The following is a 22,925-nucleotide window of genomic DNA, read 5'->3' as shown; positions in this document are numbered from 1 at the left end:
AGAGATTTTGAATTGGAAACTGAATCCCAATCTGCCACTGAGAACATTTTGATCATTTTGATTTATTAAACTTTTATAACAGCATTCAGATGGAGCTGAATTAAAACCTTTAGTCTTGGATAGTTTATGGGATACCAACCACTGTGTTACTGGTATCATTTTGAAGCTTCTTTTAGCCTCAGTGAAAAGGGGAAAAAATGGGTGGGTAAGATACTTATTTTAAAAGGAAGTTTTCACTTATATTCTTGTATCTAACTTTAAATCCCTCTTTTGTTTGCATTGTGTCACTGTTAAACATATTTTATGATTTCAACATATTAGATACTTTAAGGTTTTGAATTTTACTATGAAACATTTTTGAAACTCTAATAATTTTCAGATTGAAACACTGCTTTTGTATATATGGTACAGGCTATCTTTTTAGTGTATATCTGTACACTCAGAGGCTTCTGTGTCTGTCTTTGTCTATGTTTGTGTTGCTGAGGTTTATAGATAAATATTCAAATAGAAATACTAATGAAATTCTGAAGCCTAACTTGCAAGTAAAAGAGTGCATTTTCCTACAACTATTGGAATTCTGTACATCGGATTTTTTAAAAAATCAGCCATCAGCATCAGCAATCATGGATAGTCTTTTCTGAACAGTAGCTCCATAATAAAGAGAAGTCAATTATTATTAGAGAAGCACTGTAGGTGAAAGGCAATATAGATTCACACTTGGTTTTGTAGCAGGGAGAGGGGACTTAGCTGTGAATCAGGTATGATGCAAAAGATGGATGAGACAGAGTTCAAGAAGCAGTAATGTGAGAGTCCAGGACAATCATTTCAAGCTGTCTCAGCAGTAATGATGGATGGTTTGGTGGCAAGAAGTAATAATACCAGATGATGAAAGATGCATCTCAGCACCTTGAGCCCGAGCACACCATCTACCTGTTGGGGTTCTGGGGTATGATGATTCCTGATTTGCAACTAAAGGGGTTTGCTGCACTTAGCAACCTAGATTTTTGGCGGCTGTGAAGGAAGCAAGTAGCATATCAAACACTCCTGCACATTGTAAATTTAATTACCTCATATTTATGCATAGTAGTTGTTGACAGGAACTTGTAAGCTATGCTAATATGGAAGGTAATTTGTTACCTCCAGAAATCACTTTCCATGTGTCTTCTGATCATTATCATGAAACATGATAAATGATCTAGCCCATGAGGTATAAACGAAAATGAAATGGATAATTGGATTCTATGTCTACATTGTGGCTGGAATAGTCACAGCAATTATAATTGAATTTACCTCATAAAAATGAGTTGGCAATACATCAGTGACCTTTCATCATTTTGAGCCTATGGTGTTATATGAAGCTACTTTTGAGATGATCACAAAAAAAATGTATCGTAATTCTTTTTAAAGAGTAATCTTTAACACTTAAATTTTCTATTTGCCTGCCTAAATATTTTTAAGTATCTAGTTTATCTACAGAGAGTTTTAACAATTAATACTGATAATTCTTTTTTATGTGGAGAGTAAAGTGCTTTGTTGTTACCAATGCCTTGACTGAATGAATGGCGTAGGAACAGTGTAAGACACTCTGAATTTTTTTTTTTTTTTTTTTTAATGAACACCTTTTATTATTACCAGCATGTATCTTTCTGCTCGGTGATGGAAGTGTGCCCTCTTGTTGAATGTGTGTGTTCTCTTTGATTCTTATAATGTGTTTCTGATATACCAAAATAAAAAGAGTTTGTTTTAAATATCACCAGATCTTTTTCTCTTTACCTTTTTTCTAAGTCCCTTTAAATAATATTATTTTATCATAGACATAAAAGTCCTATATATTCATTGATTTGATTACCATGTTTGAGGATCATCATGTGTTAATTATTGGATTTATTGCTAATAAAATGACTAAGATACACACTCTTTAGGGTGTTATAGTGCCATATGTAACTATGGTAATATCTAGTTTTAAAATTATAACATAATTTCTTTTTTCTCCACCAGGCTCTTTTCATGAGGGTCCAAGAAGCAAATAAAGCTTCTGTTTATGTTTTCATATTTCTAACTAAGAAAGTCTATTCCAGATTCAGTTACTAATGAGTATATGGAAAATGAGAAGCTGTCTGGAAATGTGACTTTTCTTTTGAATGAAATATGTCAACAAGCAGGACATGTCCCTAGGGACATTTTTCCCCTCTCTTATATTTTTTTAACTTGAAATTTCTTTCTTTCTTTTTTTTTTCTGTGACACAGAGTCTCACTCTGTTGCCCAGGCTGGAGTGCAGTGGCACAATCTCAGCTCACTGCAACCTCTGCCTCCCAGGTTCAAGCAACTCTCCTGCCTCTGCCTCTCAAGTAGCTGGGATTACAGGTGCCCCCCACCGCTCCCGGCTAATATTTTCGTATTTTTAGTAGAGGTGGGGTTTCACAATGTTGGCCACGGCTGGTCTCAAACTCCTGACCTCAGGTGATCCACCCGTCTTGGCCTCCCGGAATGCTGGGATTACAGGTGTGAGCCACCACGCCTGGCCTTTGCTTGAAATTTCTTCACTTTCTTTCCTTTTGTTTTTCTTCAACTTTTAAGTTCAGGGGTACATGTGCAGGATGTGCAAGTTTGTTACATACATAAATGTGTACCATGGTGGTTTGCTGCACAGATTGTCCCATCACCTAGGTATTGAGCCCAGAATTCATTAGCTATTCTTCCTGATGGTCTCCCTCCCCTGCATACCTCCATCCAACAGGCCCCAGTGTGTGTTGTTCCCCTCCGTGTATCCATGTGTTCTCATTATTCAGCTCTCACTTTTAAGTGAGGAATGTGGTGTTTGGTTTTCTGTTCTTGCATTAGTTTGCTGAGGATAATCGCTTCCAAGTCTCTCCATGTCCCTGCAAAGGACATGATCTAATTCATTTGTTTGGTTGCATAGTATTCCATGGTGTATATGTACCACATTTTCTTTATCCAGTGGGTCATTTATGGGCATCTAGGTTGATTGCATGTCTTTGCTATTGTGAATAGTGCTGCAATGAACACACACATGCACGTACCTTTATAAAAGAATGATTCCATTCTTTTGGGTGTATACCCAGTAGAGGGATTTCTGGGTCAAATGGTATTTCTGCCTCTAGGTCTCTGAGGAATTGCCACAATGTCTTCCACAAGAGTTAAGCTAATTTACATTCCAACAGTTTATAAGCATTCCTTTTTCTCCATAAGCTTGCCAGCATCTGTTGTTTTTGACTTTTTGATAATCACCATTCTGACTGATGTGAGATGGCATCTCTTTGTGGTTTTGATTTACATTACTCTAATGATCAGTGATGTCGACTTTTTTTTTTTTTTCATGTTTGTTGTCTGCGTATATGTCTTCTTTTGAGTAATGTCTGTTCATGTCCTTTGCCTACTTTTTAATGGGGTTGTTTTCTTCTTGTAAATTTGCTGAAGTTCCTTATAGACTATGGATATTAGACCTTTGTCAGAAGGATAGACTGCAAAATGTTTCTCCCGTTTTGTAAGTTGTTTGTTCACTTTGATGATAATTTCTTTTGCTGTGCAGAAGCTCTTTCGTTAGATCCCATTTGTCAATTTTTGCTTTTGTTGAGATTTCTTTTGGTGTCTTCATCATGAAACATTTGTCCATGCCTATGTCCTGAATGGTATTGCCTAGATTTCCTTCTAGGCTTTTTACAGTTTTCAGTTTTACATTTAAGTCTTTAACCATCTTGAGTTAATTTTTGTATATGTTGTAAGGAAGAGGTCCAGTTTCAATTTTCTGCATTTGGCTAGTCAGTTCTCCCAGCACCATTTATTAAATAGGGAATCCTCTTCCCATTGCTTGTTTTTTCAGGTTTGTCAAAGATCAGATGGTTGTAGGTGGACAGTCTTATTTTTGAATTCTCTGTTCTGTTCCACTGGTCTATGTGTTTGTTCTTGTATCAATACCATGCTGTCTTGGTTACTGCAGCCTTATAGCGTAGCTAGAAGTTGGGTAGTATGATGCCTCCTGCTTCGTTCATTTTGTTTGGATTATCTTGGCTATTTAGGATCTTTTTTGGTTCCATATTAATTTTAAAATAGTTTTTTTTTCTTTCTAATTTTGTGAAGAACATCAGTGGTAGTCTAATGGGAATTCTATTGAATCTGTAAATTACTTTAGGTAGTGTGGCCATTTTCATGACATTGATTCTTCCTGTCCATAAGCATGGAATGTTTCCCATTTGTTTGTGTCCTCTCTGATTTCTTGGAGCAGTGGTTTGTAGTTTTCCTTGAAGAGGTCCTTCACTTCCCTTGTTAGCTCTATTTCTAGGCATTTTATTCTCTTTGTAGCAGTTGTGAATAGGAGTTTACTCAGAATTTGGCTCTATTCTTGCCTGTTGTTGGGGTATAGGAATGCTAGCAGTTTTTTCACATTGATTATCCTGAGAATTTTCTGAAATTGCTTATCAGTTTAAGAAGCTTTCAGGCTGAGACAATGGGGTTTTCTAGGTATAGGATCATGTCATCTGCAAATAAAGATAATTTGACTTCTTCTCATCCTATTCAAATACTCTTTATTTCTTTCTCTTGCCTAATAACCCTGGTCAGAACTTTAAATACTATGTTGAATAGGAGTGGTAAGAGATGGCGACCTTTTCTTGTACTGGTTTTGAAGGAGAATACTTCTAGCTTTTGCCCAATCAGCATGATATTGCCGATATTGGCTGTGGGTTTGTCATATATGGCTCTTACTCTTTTGAAGTCTTTTCCATTAGTTTATTGAGAATTTTTAACATGAAGAGATGTTGAATTCCATTGAAGTCCTTTTCTTCATCTATTGAGATAATCATTTTGTGTGTGTGTGTTTAGTTCTGTTTATGTGATGAATCACATTTATTTATTTGTGTATATTGAACCAACCTCACATCCCAGGAAAGAAGCCAACTTGATCATGGTGGATAAGTTTTTTAATATGCTGCTGGACTCGGTTTAACAGTATTTTGTTGAGGATTTTTGCATCGATGTTCATTAAGGATGTTGGCCTGAAGTTTTATTTTGTCTGTTGTATCTCTGTCAAGTTTTGGTATTAGGATGATGCTGGCCTTACAGAACGAAGTGGGGAAGAATCCCTCCTTTTCCATTTTTTGGATTAGTTTCTGTAGAAATGGTACCAGCTCTTCTTTGTACCTCTGGTAGAATTCAGCTGTGAATCCATCTGATCCTGGGCTTTTTTTTTTTTTTTTTTTTTTTTTGGTTGGTAGGTTATTTATTACTGCCCCAGTTTCAGAATTTGTTATTGGTCTATCCAGGGATTCAATTTCAAATTGAATTTCTGAGTTGATTGAACCACAGAGATGGCAACCACCCCTTCCCTGGGGAGCTCTGTTCTTCTTAGGTGGACTCCAGCCTGTCACCACTGTCTGGCTGGAATTCCAAGCCACTTGGTCTTAACTTGTGAAGTACCCTGGAAGTGGGGTCTGCAGAACAACACCGCTTGGCTCGCTGGATTCAGCCCCTTTCCTAGGAGTATGTAGGGACCCTCTCCCACTTTGCTGGGAATCCTGGGACCAGAGTATATGAACTCCTAAATCTCTGTGTGTACTTAAGCGACTGTTCAGCTCCGTGTATTGGACCTAAGGCCCTAGTAGCCTGAACTTACAAGGGCATCTCCTGATCCTCAGATTGCAAGTATTTACGGGAGAAGCATGGTTTCCCGGGCAGGGTTACATAATTCCTCACCACATCACCTGGCTGGGAGTGGGGCTTCGTTTGGCTCCATGTCTCCCCCAAGTGGGCCATAGCCCCACCCTGCTTTTCTTCATTCTCCGTGGGTCGAGTTGTTTGCCTAGTCAGTCCCAGTGTGAGAACCTGGATATTTCAGTGGAAGGTGCTGAATTCACTCTCTGCCTTCATTCCTCTCCTTGAGTGCCACAGATGGCATCTGCTTTTATTTGTCCATTTTCCAGGGCCTATATATCAATTTCTTCACTTTTCATACTCATTGGTAGTGATATTCCAACTAATAAGATTATTATTAATTTTATTAATAATAATCTTGCTACTTGAAGCAAGTTTTACATAAATATGAGTAAGAAACACATTTGTGAGATTTACACCTTAAATTTCAATGATTCTTACTATTGTGTTACTGGGATCATTATCTTGTCTCTTTAGAAACAATGCATTTACTTTAAGTTGCTTGGCTGCTATTTTTAAGTGATTCCTGCCCTGACAAGTACCATGATAGTCATTACCTACCATTTTATTTTATATTTTTAACTTTTAAACTTTAATTTAATAAAAAAGTATATATATTTTAATAGAGATAGGGTCTCACTATGTTTCCCAGGCTGTTCATGAAATCCTGGCTTCAGGCGATCCTCCCATCTCAGCCTCCCAAAGTGCAGAGATTACAGGAATGAGCCGTCACGCCTGGCCAAACCTATCATTTTATAGCAGATTCTCAATACAGGAGCAGGAGATGTGTGTTCCTTTCTAAATCAAGTGTAGTTTATGTTTAAAACTAGCACTACCACACATGTCCTTTTTTTAGATTCTGATATACTACTATAAACATGCACACACTCGTGCACACTCACATGTGCATGGACGTGCTCTCAACCTTGATTTCATCATGCCTTTGTTAGAATCTAGGCAGAACCTGGCATAAGTGTGGTTTATGAAAAGTGAAGAAATTATTCTGCTATTCCTCCTGCATTTTTCTTCCCCTCTTCCCTGAACATTTTTCTTGGGTTTTAGGTCAAGAATTATGAATTGCCTTTGTAGATCTAAGAAAATTTTGGGAGTATTTTCAATGTCTTTAATAATATCATGAGATTCTTTGAATTTCTGCACTCCCCTGTTTGTAGAAAAAATAAATTACATAGAATTTAATAGCATATCCTGTTTTAAAGTCATAGTGCTTAGTAATCAAAGAAAGTCCATAAGCTCTTATTTTTAATTTAATATGAAAATTAAAAACACCTTCCAGGGTAGGTTCAGTAAGGTAGGTTTTTTTAATGTCCCAATTGTCTTCGATTAAGTACAAAGAAAATTTTGGACTCTCTGTCTTTCTTATTTCTGTTCTTTTCTTTTTCCCTTTCCTTTCCTTTCTCCTTTCCCCTTTCCCCTTTCCCCTTTCCCTTTTCCCATTTCCCTTTCCCTTTTCCCCTTTCCTCTTTCCCTCTTCCCTCGTTCCACTTCCTTCTCCCTTCTCCTGTCTCCCATCTCCCCTGTCCCCTCTCCCGTTTCCTCTCCTCTCCTCTCCTCTCCTCTCCTCTCCTCTCCTTTCCTTCTTTCAGACCACTCTATTGAATTCTCATTTTCAGACTGATAAAATAGGATTAGAAAACTTTTATTTATTTATTTATTTTATTTTATTTTATTTTATTTTATTTTATTTTATTTTATTTTATTTTATTTTCGAGACAGGGTCTCTCTCCGTCACCCAGACTGGTTCACTACAGCCTCAGCCTCCCAGATACAAGCAGTCTCACCTCAGCCTCCCAAGTAGCTAAAGCTGTAGCTGAGCACCACCACACTGGCTATTTTTATCTTTATATTTCATAGAGCCAGGAGACTTGCTATGTTGCCCAGGCTGGTCTTGAATGCCTGGCCTTAAGTGATCCTCCTGCCTCAGACCCTCAAATTGCTGTAATTATAGATGTGAGCCCGCTGCTTGGCCTAGAAACCTTTAAATGTATGCTGTGGAGCAAGTTTGCTCTATTTTTGTATCTTAAGTAGGGATGTAATCTAAATATCCTTTCTTGATAAAAGTCAAATCATGAGCTAAATCCCCTTGTCAAATGACTCATTTGTGGAGTAACTCCATTTCTACATTTGCTTACCTTACCTAGAGAGATGTTATTAGATGAGTTCAGAATTTTTCTCTGAACTAACAGTGGCAATGCAATCAGAGTACAAATAATATCAAGATATTAAAGACCTAATTTGGCATTATTCCAGTATAATGTTACATAAAGGAAATGTATTCTCATAATAGACAGATGCTCTGGGAAATGTATGAACTATCATATTTAGATGAATTCAAATAAATAATTCTAAAGAACTTATAGTTACAAAGCAGAAAAAAGTTTACTTGATGCCTTTATGTGGCATAATCACATCACAATATATGTAACATACAAAGATGGCTGTAGAACTCAACTGCTCCTTCTAACCTATACCTGATCCGTCTTATACGCAAAAACATTTGAATGCCTAAACTTTTGCAGATAGCTATTCTTCATGTTTCTTTTGATTTCGGGGATTCTTATGCTTTAGAAGCAAAAGATCTGGTGCAATGAAGCATTTAATGAAAAACATAGATGCCCATGTTTGTGATTGATTTAGGAATTTTCAAGAGGAATTTTGAAGGAATTAGATTTTGCCATATATGCTGATTTTAAATGTTAAATCTCAGGATGAGATTCCGCTTGTACTTAGTGGCTTTTGTAGGGGTTGGTGGATTTTCTGGTTAACAATTTAGTTTTTTTCCTCCCTTTCCCTACCCTTTCCCTACCCTTTCCGTACTCTTTCCCTCCCTCCCTCCCCCCCTCCCTCCCTCCCTCCCTCCCTCCCTTCCTTCCTTCCTTCCTTCCTTCCTTCCTTTCTTCCTTCCTTCCTTCCTTCCTTCTTTGGTATATTGTAGGCATATGGAAAAGTGTATATTAAATATATAGTTTGATAAATGTATAGCTAGTTGAATATTACCAGCACCCCAGAAGTGCTACCTCATTCCAGTTAATAACCTCCTCACCCAGAGTAACCACTGTTCTTGGCTTATAACATTAATAAGTAACAAGTATATGTCATCTTACATATGAATAGTTTATACTCTTATCTGGTTTCTCTTATTTATCATTAAGTTTGTGAAATCCATATTGCTGCATGTAGCTATGCATCATAGAATATCATTGTTATGAAATCTGTTGTGTGACTATGCCACAATTTATTCGTTTTTCTGATGATAGACATTTGGTTCTTTTTCACCTTGAGCTATTTACAATAGCAGTATATTAATATACTAGTATATGACTTTTCAGGAACAGAGAGGCTCATTTTGGGGTAGCATGTACCTCAAAGCGGAATTGCTAGGTCATAGAGTATGCTGATTTTCAGCTCAAGGAGGTACTGGCAAAAAAATTGCTTAATTTCTCATACAATTTATACTACACCTTGCAAACATAAAGTTTCACATCTTCACCAACAGTTGACATTATCCTGCTTTCTTCCATTTCTAATTATCTTCTTATGTTAATTCTTTTATTTGTTCATAAATGCATTCATTCAACAAATATTGATTGTACTCAAGACATAAATGTAATTCAAAGGGAAACAATTTACAGTCCTTGCCTCAAGAAAGTCAGTAAGTAAAGAAAGAGGCAAAAAATATAGGTAAATCTCTTACCAGAAAAAAGTGCATTTATTTCAGGCTGAAGAGAGTGTGGTAAGAAAGGTTTTCAGAGGCAGTAATAACTGAACTGAGATTTGAAGATAGATAATTTTGCTAAGTGTATAAATGGCAAAAAGATACTCTAGGAAGTATAGGGTAAAGGTGGGATTTTATTATTATTATTATTATTATTATTATTATACTTTAAGTTCTGGGGTACTTGCGCAGAATGTGCAGGTTTGTTACATAGGTATACACGTGCCATGGTGGTTTGCTGCACCCATCAACCCATCACCTACATTAGGTATTTCTCCTAATGCAATCCCTCCTCTAGCCCCCTAGCCTCCCCAACAGGGCCTGGTGTGTGATGTTCCCCTCCCTGTGTCCATGTGTTCTCATTGTTCAACTCAAGGTGGGATGATTTTAAGAGAAGAGTTTCCCATGGAAAACACAAGTTGTTAAATGTGAACATATAATTGGACTTGAAGAGTGGTAACATATGAGGTTGGACAGATGAGCAGGGGGCAGATCATGAAAGGGCAGTGCATTTTATTTTAGGAAGTTTGCATCTTTCTTGGAAGTTTACCTTTAGCTGCCTTAATAGGACATAGAATTCCATTTATCACCTATTGCATGATAAAACAACATAAAACTTAGTGGCATAAAACAATAACCATTTTATAATGCTCACAGCTTCTGTGGGCTGTAAATTTGGCTGATATGTATATATCACTCTAATATATTTGGGTCCCGAGGTGAGAAGTCTCAAATTGAACAGCTAAAGGTAATTTAAACTCCTGGAGGCTATAATCGTTGGGCACAAGTCTGGCACTGGAGTTGGGATAATGCCACTGGCTAATTGAAAATTGGAAATGGTGGCACCTAGAACAAGTGTTCTAGGTTCCAGTGAACAAAGGGAAAGTTACCTTTTTTTTTTTTTTTTTTTTTGACTAGCCTCAGAGGTCTCATTACATCACTTCCTCTGTGCTCTACTTGCTGAGCAGGCATAAGGTCTTTCTGGATTGAAGGGGATCCAGCCTCTCTATGCGAGTGCTATCAGCGAATTTGTAGCGTGTTTTCAGACCACTGCAGTGACTCATGTTATTTTGTGCCTTTATTCATGTTCTTTTTGTTATCTATTGTAATAGTCACAATATCTATCTAATATAGTTTGATTGTCCCCCCTCCCCAGCCGTTCTGACTGTAATTTGAATATCACTTAGGGGACACCTTGGTTTAGAGAGCACAGTCTTAACCATTGATCTTTTTCCTCACATAATTGACATTGGTTTTATAAAGAAGAAAATATACAACGAGTACATTTATGTCTCTGTTTCACATAGTTTGCATTTATACATTAAAATAAAATAACTTTTGAAAGTAGATTTTAAAATATTCAGGTACAAATTAGTGCCTTTATAGTTTAAGGAAATTATTATGCCGTATAGTAATGATACATCTGGTATACTTCTCTGATTAATTTCCAAGTTTAGTCTCTTGACATTTGTTCGATGTCAGACTTTTATTTTAAAATCTGGACATGGACATTTAAAGATAGCTAATGCATGAGGGGCTTAAAACCCAGATGACAGGTTGCTAGGTGTAGCAAAACATCATGGAACATGTATACCTATGTAACAAACCTGCAAGTTCTGCACATGTATCCCGAACTTAAAGTAAATTTTTTCAAGCAAAAAAAAAAAAAAAAAAAAAAAAAGAGAGAGAGAGGAAGAGATTTAAAAATGTAAAAAAATGTAATTATATGGCGCTGGAGCAGGAATTGATACCCTTCAGTTACAATATGAAGAGCTCTCAGCTATCAACTTACACTAGTGCATCATTTTACAAAATTTCATACCAAAGAAACATGGTACCTTCTTCTTTTTCCATAATATTTAAAATAGTAGCCTTCCTTTCTCAATTCTTTATTCATCTTACACCCACTGATTGAGAAAATATTTTCAAGAATCTTCAATATCTATGAAAATATTAGTGCCATTTTATGTCTTATGGTTCTTTTCTCCAGCAAACTTTCAGCTGATCTGGCTGAGTATGGAAAAGGATAGGGAATTTGAAATTCACAGAAAATAATATGTGAATAGTCTGGATTGGTAGCCATTTTATGTCCTTAGTTTTTAAAGGCATGGTATTCATCAAAGTAGACTAGGAAGCTCTCTTGCTACTTAGGAACAGTAGCTGTGAAAGAAGATCCCAACTCCCTAGCTGTGTAATTGCATTACTCGTGCTCTAGAAACTCTTTTACTAGTCTAGAAGCTTTCTTTTGCTGTGCAAGATGGATTATAGAACTAGGCTGCCTTCCAGTATTTCATATTTTGGATGATATGGCTTACTTTGATATTATGAAGGTGTGAAAGTGAGTGTGTTCGAGGGGAGTTGAAATAAAAGGTCTTTTGCTGGCTCAGCTGACACACTGGTATAAAATGCCTTTGAACAGGTAACTATTTACATGCTTAAGCATCTTAAAAATATTATTAACTTGTTATTTTGTCAGATGAGTCTGTAATTATTGCCTACCTTCAGCTTCCATCTATTTATAAAACTAGGTGTGGTGATTTTGATAGCACTTTGACTATTGAGGACAGGTATTTTTGGTCCCTAAAGGAATGCTAATGGAGTTAGATGATTAAAATAATTTTTCAGAAGTCTTTATAGTAACCGTATTGATATATCTGCTTTTACTGCATTCTCTTTTTTTCCCCCATCATTAAGTCTATATACTCTCCAATTATCCATGAAAACCTGCCTTTCTTAGTTGAAAGACTTATTGGAAGTACATAATAGCCTGTCCTCTGGTTCCCAGGTCACGTCTACCTGATGTTTTTATATCATTGCCACCAGGATAGCTTACCTAAAGTCAGTGACTCCATGTAATGAACTCATTTCTCCTGTAAAGTTTTTTCTCTCTTAATTTAATCCAATAAGACACATGGTTGTTTTTTGTTTAATTCCAAAACTGAGGCTATTTTTGACAATTGCTAATTTATGTCATTTGATGTCCCTGAGTAAATATATATTGGGAATTTTTATGTTATAAAACTTAGTTGGATCTATATAAGCTAATGACAAATTTTCTTTGCTATGAAGATCTTAAAGTCTCTGAAGATTTATGGTTTTTTGATCCAAAGAGAGGCTTATAATTATGACTGCTCTGGAGTTAGTAGTACATATATCAATCTTGTTATCTAGTGGAATTTTATATTGACTGAGGTCTTGTTCCATTAGTTTTACTATGTCATCACAATTCCTTTTTTATGAAAAAGTAAATATATTAGTAGTATGTACAGGGATGTGCCTGGACAAGTCATCGTGACTCTGTACCCCACATAGACATGTAGAAATAATAGGTAAATAATAATTCCCCTGATTAACTTAGGGTAAATAAAGTCTTGCATTTTACCTGACTGGAAGCCAGGGTCATTGAGTGGAGGATGCAAGTAGTGTGTCCTGTTTTACTGCAGGTCTGAGTCATTACATTTTAAAATGGTCATCAATTGTTGGTTTCATGTACTTAATATTGACTTCATTATTTGGTATTGACTTGAAATGATTACAAAGTGTGTATTTATAATGAACATATGCTTGTACATTGTATGTTACAAAGACAACACAATGGAGTGTTTAGACCTGGGGAGCAAGTTGGCAAACTTAGATTATGTTTGATTATAACTAAGTGTCACAAAAATCTTCTAATTATGTAGTTTTAAAATTTCTTAAAATTTGGAATTTAGGCTGATGACATTTTACAAATGTATTTATATTCTAGATGTGGAAGATTCAAGATAATTTTAATAATTTTTTTCATTATATATACATGTCACATATATTTACATATGTGTAGGTCTATATATGTATACTACACACACACATCTATAAGTAGAGATTATATTCTCATTATAGAGATTTTTGCAGTAGAATTTTTTTTAAATTGGTATCTCCTTGTTTACTGGATTCAGCCATTGTGTCTTAATATGTATTAACATAAAATGAATGTAAATAGTGTTATTGTACTCCAAACCCTTTTGCCTATAATCTAGAATGGAATAATAGCCAGTACTATATAATCTAGGCATATTCAACAAGTAACTGGGACATATATTGCCATTGACAAACACAGTTCCCTTCCTTTCTCTAACCATATTTTTAAATATGTCACCTTTTTTTTTTTTTTTTTTTTTTTTTGAAGAGTCACCTTTAACTCTAACACGCAATTTTTTAAAGAGTCACTTTTAACTGTTTAAGGTGACTGAAGATATGGTGAGGACATCACCTGTTTATGGCCCTAGACTTCAGTGACCTGAACAGAGTTAAAGGCTTTCCTGGTTTTATTGCTGACTTGATTGTTATTCCTGGAATCAACTGGATGTTCTTTTCTTGAAATACTATGAACAGTTTGAGCTCTGTCAAAGCTGAAATGAGGTATTAAATGGCCAAGAGAAAAATCTCTGTATTTATTAGCTTATGACTCATTCATAGGGATTCATAATTTTCATCATATCATGTTTTGCCACCATGTTAACTGTAGTACTGAGAGAGGCTTTTGTAAAGTTGTTAAAATTATTGTAATAATTTATAAATCTAAACCAATCACTACATGGATATTAATGAAGAAGAGAGTAGTTTTGGACAAAATGAGACACAATTTTTTAGTTTCCCTATAGTTTGATTATGAGCTAAAGGACAGATAAACTTCACTTTTTAAAATTCCATCACCTTTTCATCCACCCTAAATATGAACCTAACCTTGTTTTAGTTTCTGCTGACATCTAAAACAGTGTGCTGCAGCTGTGCCTTTTTATTTCAAGCAGGTAATAAAGTTATTGCAGCAATGTTTTCAAATCAAGGTGAATAAAACGCCATGGTAATGCATAGGATATAAAATTCAGTATGCAAAATTTGCAGTTTCATTGCCGAAATGATTCTTCTTACTTCAGCACTTTAGGGAGCAGGAAAAAGCCATGTCATAGACATTAAATACTGTAATTCTACAGATCTTGCATTTCAAAAACTGAATACATATCACACAGGGACTTGAGAGACAAAATCATTGTTGAATATGAAGAGCAGCATATTTAGCATCAGAATTTTCTCCTACCCTGAATTAAATTTTTGTTCAAGGGACACACACACACACACACAGACACATATACACACACACATGTATTAGTCCAATTATATACAATTTATTATGGATCTTGTATATTCAACTTAGTTTTAAAATACATAAATTGGAGTGTTTACTTCACATGGAAAATACTTAAAACATTTTAATTGATGTGACTTGTTGAAAAGGCGAAAAAAAATTAATGCTAGAATTGTAGCTGTGCCTTTTTTTTTTTTTTTTTTAAACAAGCTGGGTAAATCATTTGATTCCACTTGGTCACTAAGCAGTTGCTTAGAATGTGTTCTTTTGTTCCAGTCAACTAACTCATTTAATTAAACAGTAACAATTTGTAGGCGCTATGTATCAGTGTCAGGGCATTTGGCTTGCTACATGGTTCAAAGTGTGAGGTGTTAAATCTTACTTTTAAGGGCTTAATGTTAACACCTGAAAACTAAATAAGTACATAAATAAAGTTTTGGTATTGTGTTCTCCAAGTGTCCATTCTTACACTGAATTGTACGTTTTAAAATATGGAATAGGTAGAATTTATGTAGTATTTTTCCTTCCTTCCTTCCTTCCCTCCTTCACTCATTCCTCCTTCTCTCCTTCTCCCTTCCTCCCTTCCTCCTTTCCTCCCTTCCTTCCTCCCCTCCCTTCCTCCCTCCCCTCCCTTCCTCCCTCCCCTCCCTTCCTCCCTCCCTCCCCTCCCCTCCCTCCCTTCCCCTCCCCTCCCCTCCCCTCTTCTCTTCTGTTTTTCTGATATAGGGTCTCACTCTTGCCCACGATGGAGTGCAATAGCATGATCCTGACTCACTGCAGCCTCAACTTTCCCAGGCTCAGGTGATCTTCACATCTCAGCCTCTCGAGTAGCTGGGACCACAGCTGCCACCACACCTGGTTAATTTCTGTATTTTTTGTGAAGATGGGTTTTCACTATGTTGCCCAGGCTGGTCTCAAACTCCTGGGCTCAAGCGATTTTGCTCCTCTCAGCCTCCTAAAATGCTAGGATTACAGGCATGAGCCACTGCTCCCAGGTGATAAGTTTTTCTTACAGTGGCCTGGGTATTTGGGGGCATTGTTAAGGCAGTCATTCATTCTATAATAATAGTATTGAACTTTGTCAGGTGCTACAAGAAACACTGGGAATGTAACGATGAGAATGTTTTATGGGCACATAACAAATTGTATTGAAAAACAATGATAAAAGAAAAAGCTGTCACTCATGGTCCTGGAGTTCCCTGGTCACTGCTATTAACTTTTTGGTATATTTTCTTCTGTTTTTGGTAGTTGCTGATTTTGTTTTTTCGGGGATATACTTTTTATTTTTAAAACTGAAAACTAATGATATTTTTAAGTTGTTTTCTGTTGAGAAGTTACACCATGATTTACCTCCCATTTTCCCATCATTGATTATTTTGATCACGTTTTTACTTTACTTTTAAACAAAGACTGAAAGTATCTCCTTATGATAAATTTCACAAAGTGTTATTACTTTACACATGTTTATTTCTTGATATATAAATTATTTTCCAAAAATATTGTTATCAGTTCACTTGCCTATGAACAATTCATGTACTCACATGCCCATTTACATGTGTTTGCCTGGCCACAGTCAAGCCCATGTTAATAAATGATCACTTCCACAGCCACGGAGCTTGCACTCTCCTCAATATTCTGCTCCATTGCCCTTTTGAGAAATGGAAATATAAGTGATGTAGATTTAGGTAGGGATAAGTGGTGAATTTATTATTTTCAACATTGTTAAAATTATTTTCTATATTGTTGAACTGTTCAAGAGGAACCTATTACTGTTTTGGACTAGAGAATTTTTTTTTTTGCTTCAGATTTAGTAAGTTATAATTAACAAATAAAATTGAATATATTTAAGTTGTACAATGTGGTCTTTTGGTGTATGTATGCAATTTGAAATAATTATCAAGCTAATTAACATCTCACCATTTGTGGTGAGAATATTTAATATCTACTCTCATAGAAACGTTGAAGTATACAATACATTATTATTAATTATAGTTACCTATACTATAGTTATAGTAGATTTCCAAAATTTATTCGTCTGAACAAATTCCGTACGCTTTGAATGTTTCTCCGTTTCCCTAGAAACTCCCCGCCCTGCCCTGCCCTGGTCCCCATGGTAACCACCATTCTACTCTCTGCTTTTATGAGTTCAAGTTTTTTAGATATCACATATAAGTGAGATCATGCAGTATTTGTCTTTCTATGCCTGGCTTTTGAAAAATCGCCCCCAGTAGGGAGCCACTGGGAGAGAATGAAGAAACTCTGTTTAGCTAAATATAATTAATAGTAATAAAAATATAGCATAAACAAGCATATGTAATATCCCATTAAATGGACACTTTATTATTTGTAAATCTTTTTTCCCCTTTTATCTAAAATTTTCTACCTACTTACCATTGTGAAATCATATGTGCTTATTCGATGGTTCTCAGAAGTTATTTGTGTGTGAAATATTGTAAACATAGGTAGTGAGGCACAGTACACACTCTTTCCTTAGTTCGTCATAGCTATATGCAGACATCTATCTAATTTTCATAGAGATCGTAATACATAGTGGTAGCTCCTTCTGATTGATACCTACATAGGTGCTGGCATAGGGGCCTCAGGTCAGCCAACATCCAAACTTTGTGATGTCTTAGCATTAACTTTATTTGACCAGTACAAGCTTATGAGCCACCTGAGTAATATGATTTGAAAAACGTCTCCAGGCCAGGCCTGGTGGCTCACAACTGTAATCCCAGCACTTTGGGAGGCCGAGGTGGGCAGATCACCTGGGGTCAGGAGTTTGAGACCAGCCTGACCAACATGGTAAAACCCCATCTCTACTAAAAATACAAAAATTAGCTGGGCATGGTGGCATATACCTGTAATCCCAACCACTTAGGAGGCTGAAGTAGGAGAATTGCTTGACCCTGGGAGGCCAAGGTTGTGGTGAGCCAAGATCATACCACTGCACTCCAACCTGGAAAACAGACTAAGACTCTGTCAAAAAAAAAAAAAAAAAAAAAAAAAAAATCTATAACTTGAATTGATGGTTTAAAATATAGACTTTAATATAATAAAACAAATTTAAATTCTATTACTGTACAAATATATAAATAAAACTAAATAGTTGTTTATATTAAAAAATGTATAGAATTTGCTGACTACATTGTGAGCTAAAATATGAGCTAAATTTATGATGAGTTGTTTGAGTCCTAAGGAACTTGTGAGGATTGAAAATTTGAAGTATCAGAAAAATAACAGTGTGAAATCATGATAGAATTCTCATAAATATGTCTGGGTTGCAGTTTTTAAACTGGCATGGTAGGAGAAACCTTATTATATCTAAAAATTTTCAAATGTACGCTTCTTATTTTAACATCTAAGAAAAACTTAAAGTGTTATCGTACATATGATATTTAATGTTCAAATAAATTGCTTCTAAATATGAATAACCTGCTTTCTGTTTATTATGGGAGCAAAGGTCATCTTTCTATTCATCAGTGATATTAAGTTTCTTGAAATGCTCAAGAATTTATTGTGTTGCCAAGTTGTTGACAAATTAAAATCATTCAAAAATTATTGTAGTGTAGCCAATAAATGCCTGAATTCGATGGTCCAATGATGTCATTCTTCCTCCCCTTAACCTCCCTCATGTCCATTTTCTTGCACTTCCAGTAGGTAGTGGGAAAGAAAACTAAACAATGAGAAGCATTGTGAATTTGTTGTCTAACAGGAACCAGAACTGGATAAAAATTTTAGTGAGGTAAATTATAAAGAAACAGAGTAAAATTGACTTCAGAGTGATTCTTTCATTTAAGTAAACAAATGGTAGCAAATAAAAAATATTCCATCTCCATGGCAAACATTCTAGTGTTGAATGTGTTAATGGAGCAATAGACTCCTATAAAACATAATTTTCATCATCTCTGTTATTCCCTTTTACAATAAATAGTAAAAAGAAAAATATGGGCCGAGTGTGGTGGCTCACACCTGTAATCCCAGCACTTTGGGAGGCTGAGGTGGGCGAATCACGAGGTCAGGAGTTTGAGACCAGCCTGGCCAATACAGTGAAACCCCGTGTCTACTGAAAAATACAAAAACTAGCCAGGTGTGGTGGTGTGCACCTGTAGTCCTGGCTATTTGGGAGGCTGGGGCAGGAGAATAGCTTGAACCCAGGAGGCAGAGGTTGCAGTGAGCCGAGACTGCTCCATTGCACTCCAGCCTGGGTAACAAATGAGACTCCGTCTCAAAAAAAAAAAAAAAAAAAAAAAAAAAAAAAGAAAAAAGAAAAAAAAAAGAAATATGATATAGATAAATTATTAACTTTTAAATAATCTGCTACTCTGAACCCAGCTCAGAAACTTTCCTAGGTGAAGTATTTTCTGCTCACAAGTGTTCTACCAAACTGGAGAAAAAGTGGAGTTGAAATATCTGACAGGAGGAAGGATGAGATCATAGTCCATGTCTGTAGTAGGCTGAAAAATGCCCCCCAAGTAGATTCTAATCCTTGGAACCTGTGAATGTTCCTTATATGGAAAAATGATGTTTGCAGATGTGATTAAGTTAAGGATGTTGAAGTGGTGAGAAGATCCTGGATTATACATATGGGCCCTAACTGCAATCACAAGCATCTATATCCGTATGGAAGGCAGAGGGAGATGTGACTACAGACAGGAGAGGAGAAGGCAATGCGAACAAATGAAAGGAATTTGGAGGGATGTGGCCACAAGACAGGAATACCAGCTTCCACCAGAAGTTAGAAGACTCAATTAACTGATTTTTTCCTAGAGCCTTTGTAGGAAGTACGGCCTCTGACAGCTTGATTTTGATCGAGTGGTACTGATTTCAGATTTCTGGCTTCCAGGACTTGGAGAGAATTTCTGTTGTTTTAAGTCACCAAGTCTGTAGTAATTTGTTGCAGCAGCCATCGGAGAATAATGTAGTATCATTGCCTCCTTCTATAGTGGTAGGACTAATTCTAGGATACTTTATGTCAAGGCCCCATTGACAAATAAAACCCTTAGGAAGGAGGTAGGATTGAAAGGTATTTAATTTATCTAGTTGGGAAACTAAATGTAGAAGTGTTTTTTGCCTTGATATTTACTTTGTGCTGACTTTTTCTGGATTTGTAGCTTCTATTTCTTATTCTGCATTTTATTTATTAACTGAATTTTGGTAAGTGACACATGTGTTTGTAAAATAGCATTATATTAGGAATAATGGAATGGGAATATTCTTTCATAATGATTTGCTTGATTTCAAGACACTTTTAAAAATTATTTGAAATAAAAGCAAATAAAACCATTTGAATATATAATTGGGGTTTTATAATAGGTTCAGTTCTGGAATAATGAATGTAAGTCATTAATTGAAAGTTAATTGGTAACATCGGCAAAGTTTATCTTATAGTTTGGGGATTGCATGCTTCAGTTGATACCTCCTGTACAACTGGAATTTATTCGCACCACACCTCTGGGTCTGGTTGTGTATTAAGTTATGAAGAATATTAATGTTACTGTAGAACAATTACTTGTTCATTTGTGAACTGATTAAGATTCATGCATAATTTATGGAAATGAATAGAGATTTTATAAATAAGCCCCATTGTTCTCAAGGGCCTGAAAACAAAATACATATGCTAATATAAAGCTACTTTTTACCTCCAACATAAAAATTTAATATGTAGTGGTATATTAACCTCATTAATGCTAGATTTTACATCTGAAAATCATGCTATTAATCAATATATATGCTTTTAAGTCTCTCTTAACATTGCCACATTTCCAATGAGCAATTGCTTTGATTGCTGGACCGCCCCCATTTTTGACCTGACCATGGCAAGTAAGATGGAAAACTGGCCAGAGTGAACTACTACCCTTCTGACCAAGTCTTGACTGATTACATCGAACTCATTTCTTCATGTACAAACAACACTAGTGTTGAATATTAATTTTCAATGTTAAAATGTATATGCTATATGGCAAAACAGAACAAAGCAACCTAGCATCACACAGGGCTTGTTGGTGTATTTAGGAGTTGAGTCTAAAAATTCTTCAAATAATGCCTAGTGCACGAATGAGGAAATTATAATATGAAGAAGTTAAATAATATATTTAAGATTACACAGCTATTAATATGTAAGCATTTTTTCTAATTAGGTTTCCAGACTACAAATTTTTGTTTTCTTTTATATGTCACTTCTGTAAAAATAGAAATGTTGGAATTAATGTTATGCTTTACTTTTTCACTTATTTCTCTTCTTTCTTTCACTTGTTTCTTATGTCGTGGTATGGCTATTTTTTCTTTCCTTCCTCTCTCATCTTCTGCTCTCCTCTTAGGTTTTCTCCTTATTTTCCATAGCAATAGTGTGCAGGGTTTTGATTAGTGAGATTCAACATTTGATATACACACATAAGTTCAGTTTTCAGAATATCTATAAATTTATGATTAACCATGTTTTGTTATGTATAATTCACTTGGCACATTGTTTCTGTTTATTCTACCCCTACACTGGGGTAGAACCCTAGTGAGCTGTAAATTTAGCATTCTTTCCTACTTAAATTAGTTAGTATATGAGCCATCTGGAATGAAAACAAACATTGCACATATGAGGTAACTCAGTTTATTCACAAAATACAGACTGCTTCTTAAAATATGTGCAGCATTTAGGTAATCTCGGAAGACATTTACATTTTTTTCTATTATGTTCATTTCTCGATTCAGTTTCATTTTAGTTTAGGGTTTGAGAATACATCAACTTTCTCCCTGTCTATGAAAACTTTTTAAAACTCTGAGTATAAAAGTTGTTAGAGCAGCTGGTAAAATTTCATGGTATGAAATGTCTAGTTCTGTCTTTCTGTAGTTCATAAATGAAAATTCTAAACTGTTTATTTCATTCAAACTCTTTTCTTTTGTGAATAACTTCTCCATTGAATTCAGTTGTGAAAATGGAAAGAGTTCACCTGCTATGCAATTTTGACTACATATCGTTTAAACAATTTGCAAACCATCAGGAATGGATGTTCTAGTTAAAGTTTATAAATCATGTGTTAACCACTTTTCTATAGAAATTATAAATGTTTGCACTTCATATAGCATATGTTATCATCTTTGATCTTTGTTTTTGTTTTAAACATGAGCACAGTGAATCCCAAGGTCATGTGGTTCTACCAATAATTAGTTTAAAAGTTATTGCCATAATGAGCCATGAATACTTGTGAGGAGTAACTTATGTCCTTCAAGTGATTTTGGACAGAAAAGTATTGATATAACATTCGTGATTTATCAGTCTTTTTTTCTATATAAATTTCAGTTTGAAATAATGAATTCATTGATTTCTTTTTACAGTGTCTCCCCTACAATGTTATATGGATACCCAATGTGTAGGACTGCCTAACAATTAATAGCTACTCAATTAATGTTTGTCTATATGAATTTTGAAAGAATCTTCTTGAAAATTACTTTAGCCTGTGTAGCAGTACAGACCAGGTAATCTTATTCCTAATTTTAAGGTTGTTTGTAATTGAGAGGCTTTTAAGCTAGAAAACTATACTTTTATACAGTCAGGTTTAACAAGAAAATCCTGGTCTGCACCTGAACATTCTTGTTTCATTTAAAATGGCATACGAAGGTTAAACCTGTCTACAGGCCTTGTTTGCATTATATTTTTTTCATGCAATGCATTGCCACTGAAATAAAAAATCCGACTAGAAAGATATTGATTATGTGCTCATGACTTCCCTCTATTTGTGCCTTCTTCAGTCCACCCCATACCTGAAGTGGGTTGGGATGAGGGAGCATTTTGTGATTGTGTTTAATAGTTTAACTTTATGTGTTTTGCTCCAACTCTTAAACTTTTAAATCAATTTTTGAGCAATTACTACTTTATTAAGATTAACACTTTCTTTAGGTCTTTTGACTTTCCCAAGAAAAGTGAGAAGTGTTCCATGAATTCAGAGAACTTCTTGACTTATTACTCCTTTTGGAAAGACCATATGAACAGAGCTATAGCTGTTGAGTCCTTCATAAAGTTCAGTGTCTCATAAAGTTCAGTGTCTCATTTCAGTGACATTGTTCTAATGAAAGAAAAAACGTGCCTTAATATGTCATTCATAATTTCTGTAAATTCAAACATTGAAGTAATGTTTTCCAAAGTTTCTTTCAAGCAAAATATCTTAAGATATCAAAAATTAAATTATAGTGTGCCTTTGACATTTGAGTTTAATAGTTGGTGAATTGCCTTATCTTATGCTGCTCCCAAAAGCCAGTGATGTTTAGTGATTTGTGATTGTGCCTAGGTGTAAATTTAAGTTTGTCATACTGTGAGGCAGGTTTGTGGAAACAAGTTATCACCCGGCATCAGTTTCTGAGTTCAGTTATGCTATTCTTTCTTCCTTTACTCATCTGTAGAAACAGTG

The 22,925-nt window shown here is 35.4% G+C and overlaps 1 protein-coding gene across 4 annotated transcripts in view; it reads left to right on the top strand.

The window, feature by feature from the left end:
- Positions 1–22,925, top strand: part of PTPRK (protein tyrosine phosphatase receptor type K) — a 566,857-nt gene that overhangs the window by 314,588 nt on the left and 229,344 nt on the right. The window lies entirely within an intron of this gene.

Source organism: Chlorocebus sabaeus, chromosome 13 (genome assembly GCF_047675955.1).
Source record: "Chlorocebus sabaeus isolate Y175 chromosome 13, mChlSab1.0.hap1, whole genome shotgun sequence".
NCBI classification, from domain to species: Eukaryota; Metazoa; Chordata; class Mammalia; order Primates; family Cercopithecidae; genus Chlorocebus; species Chlorocebus sabaeus.
Note: the sequence above shows the minus strand (reverse complement) of the source record. Positions and strands in the feature narration are given on the sequence as shown.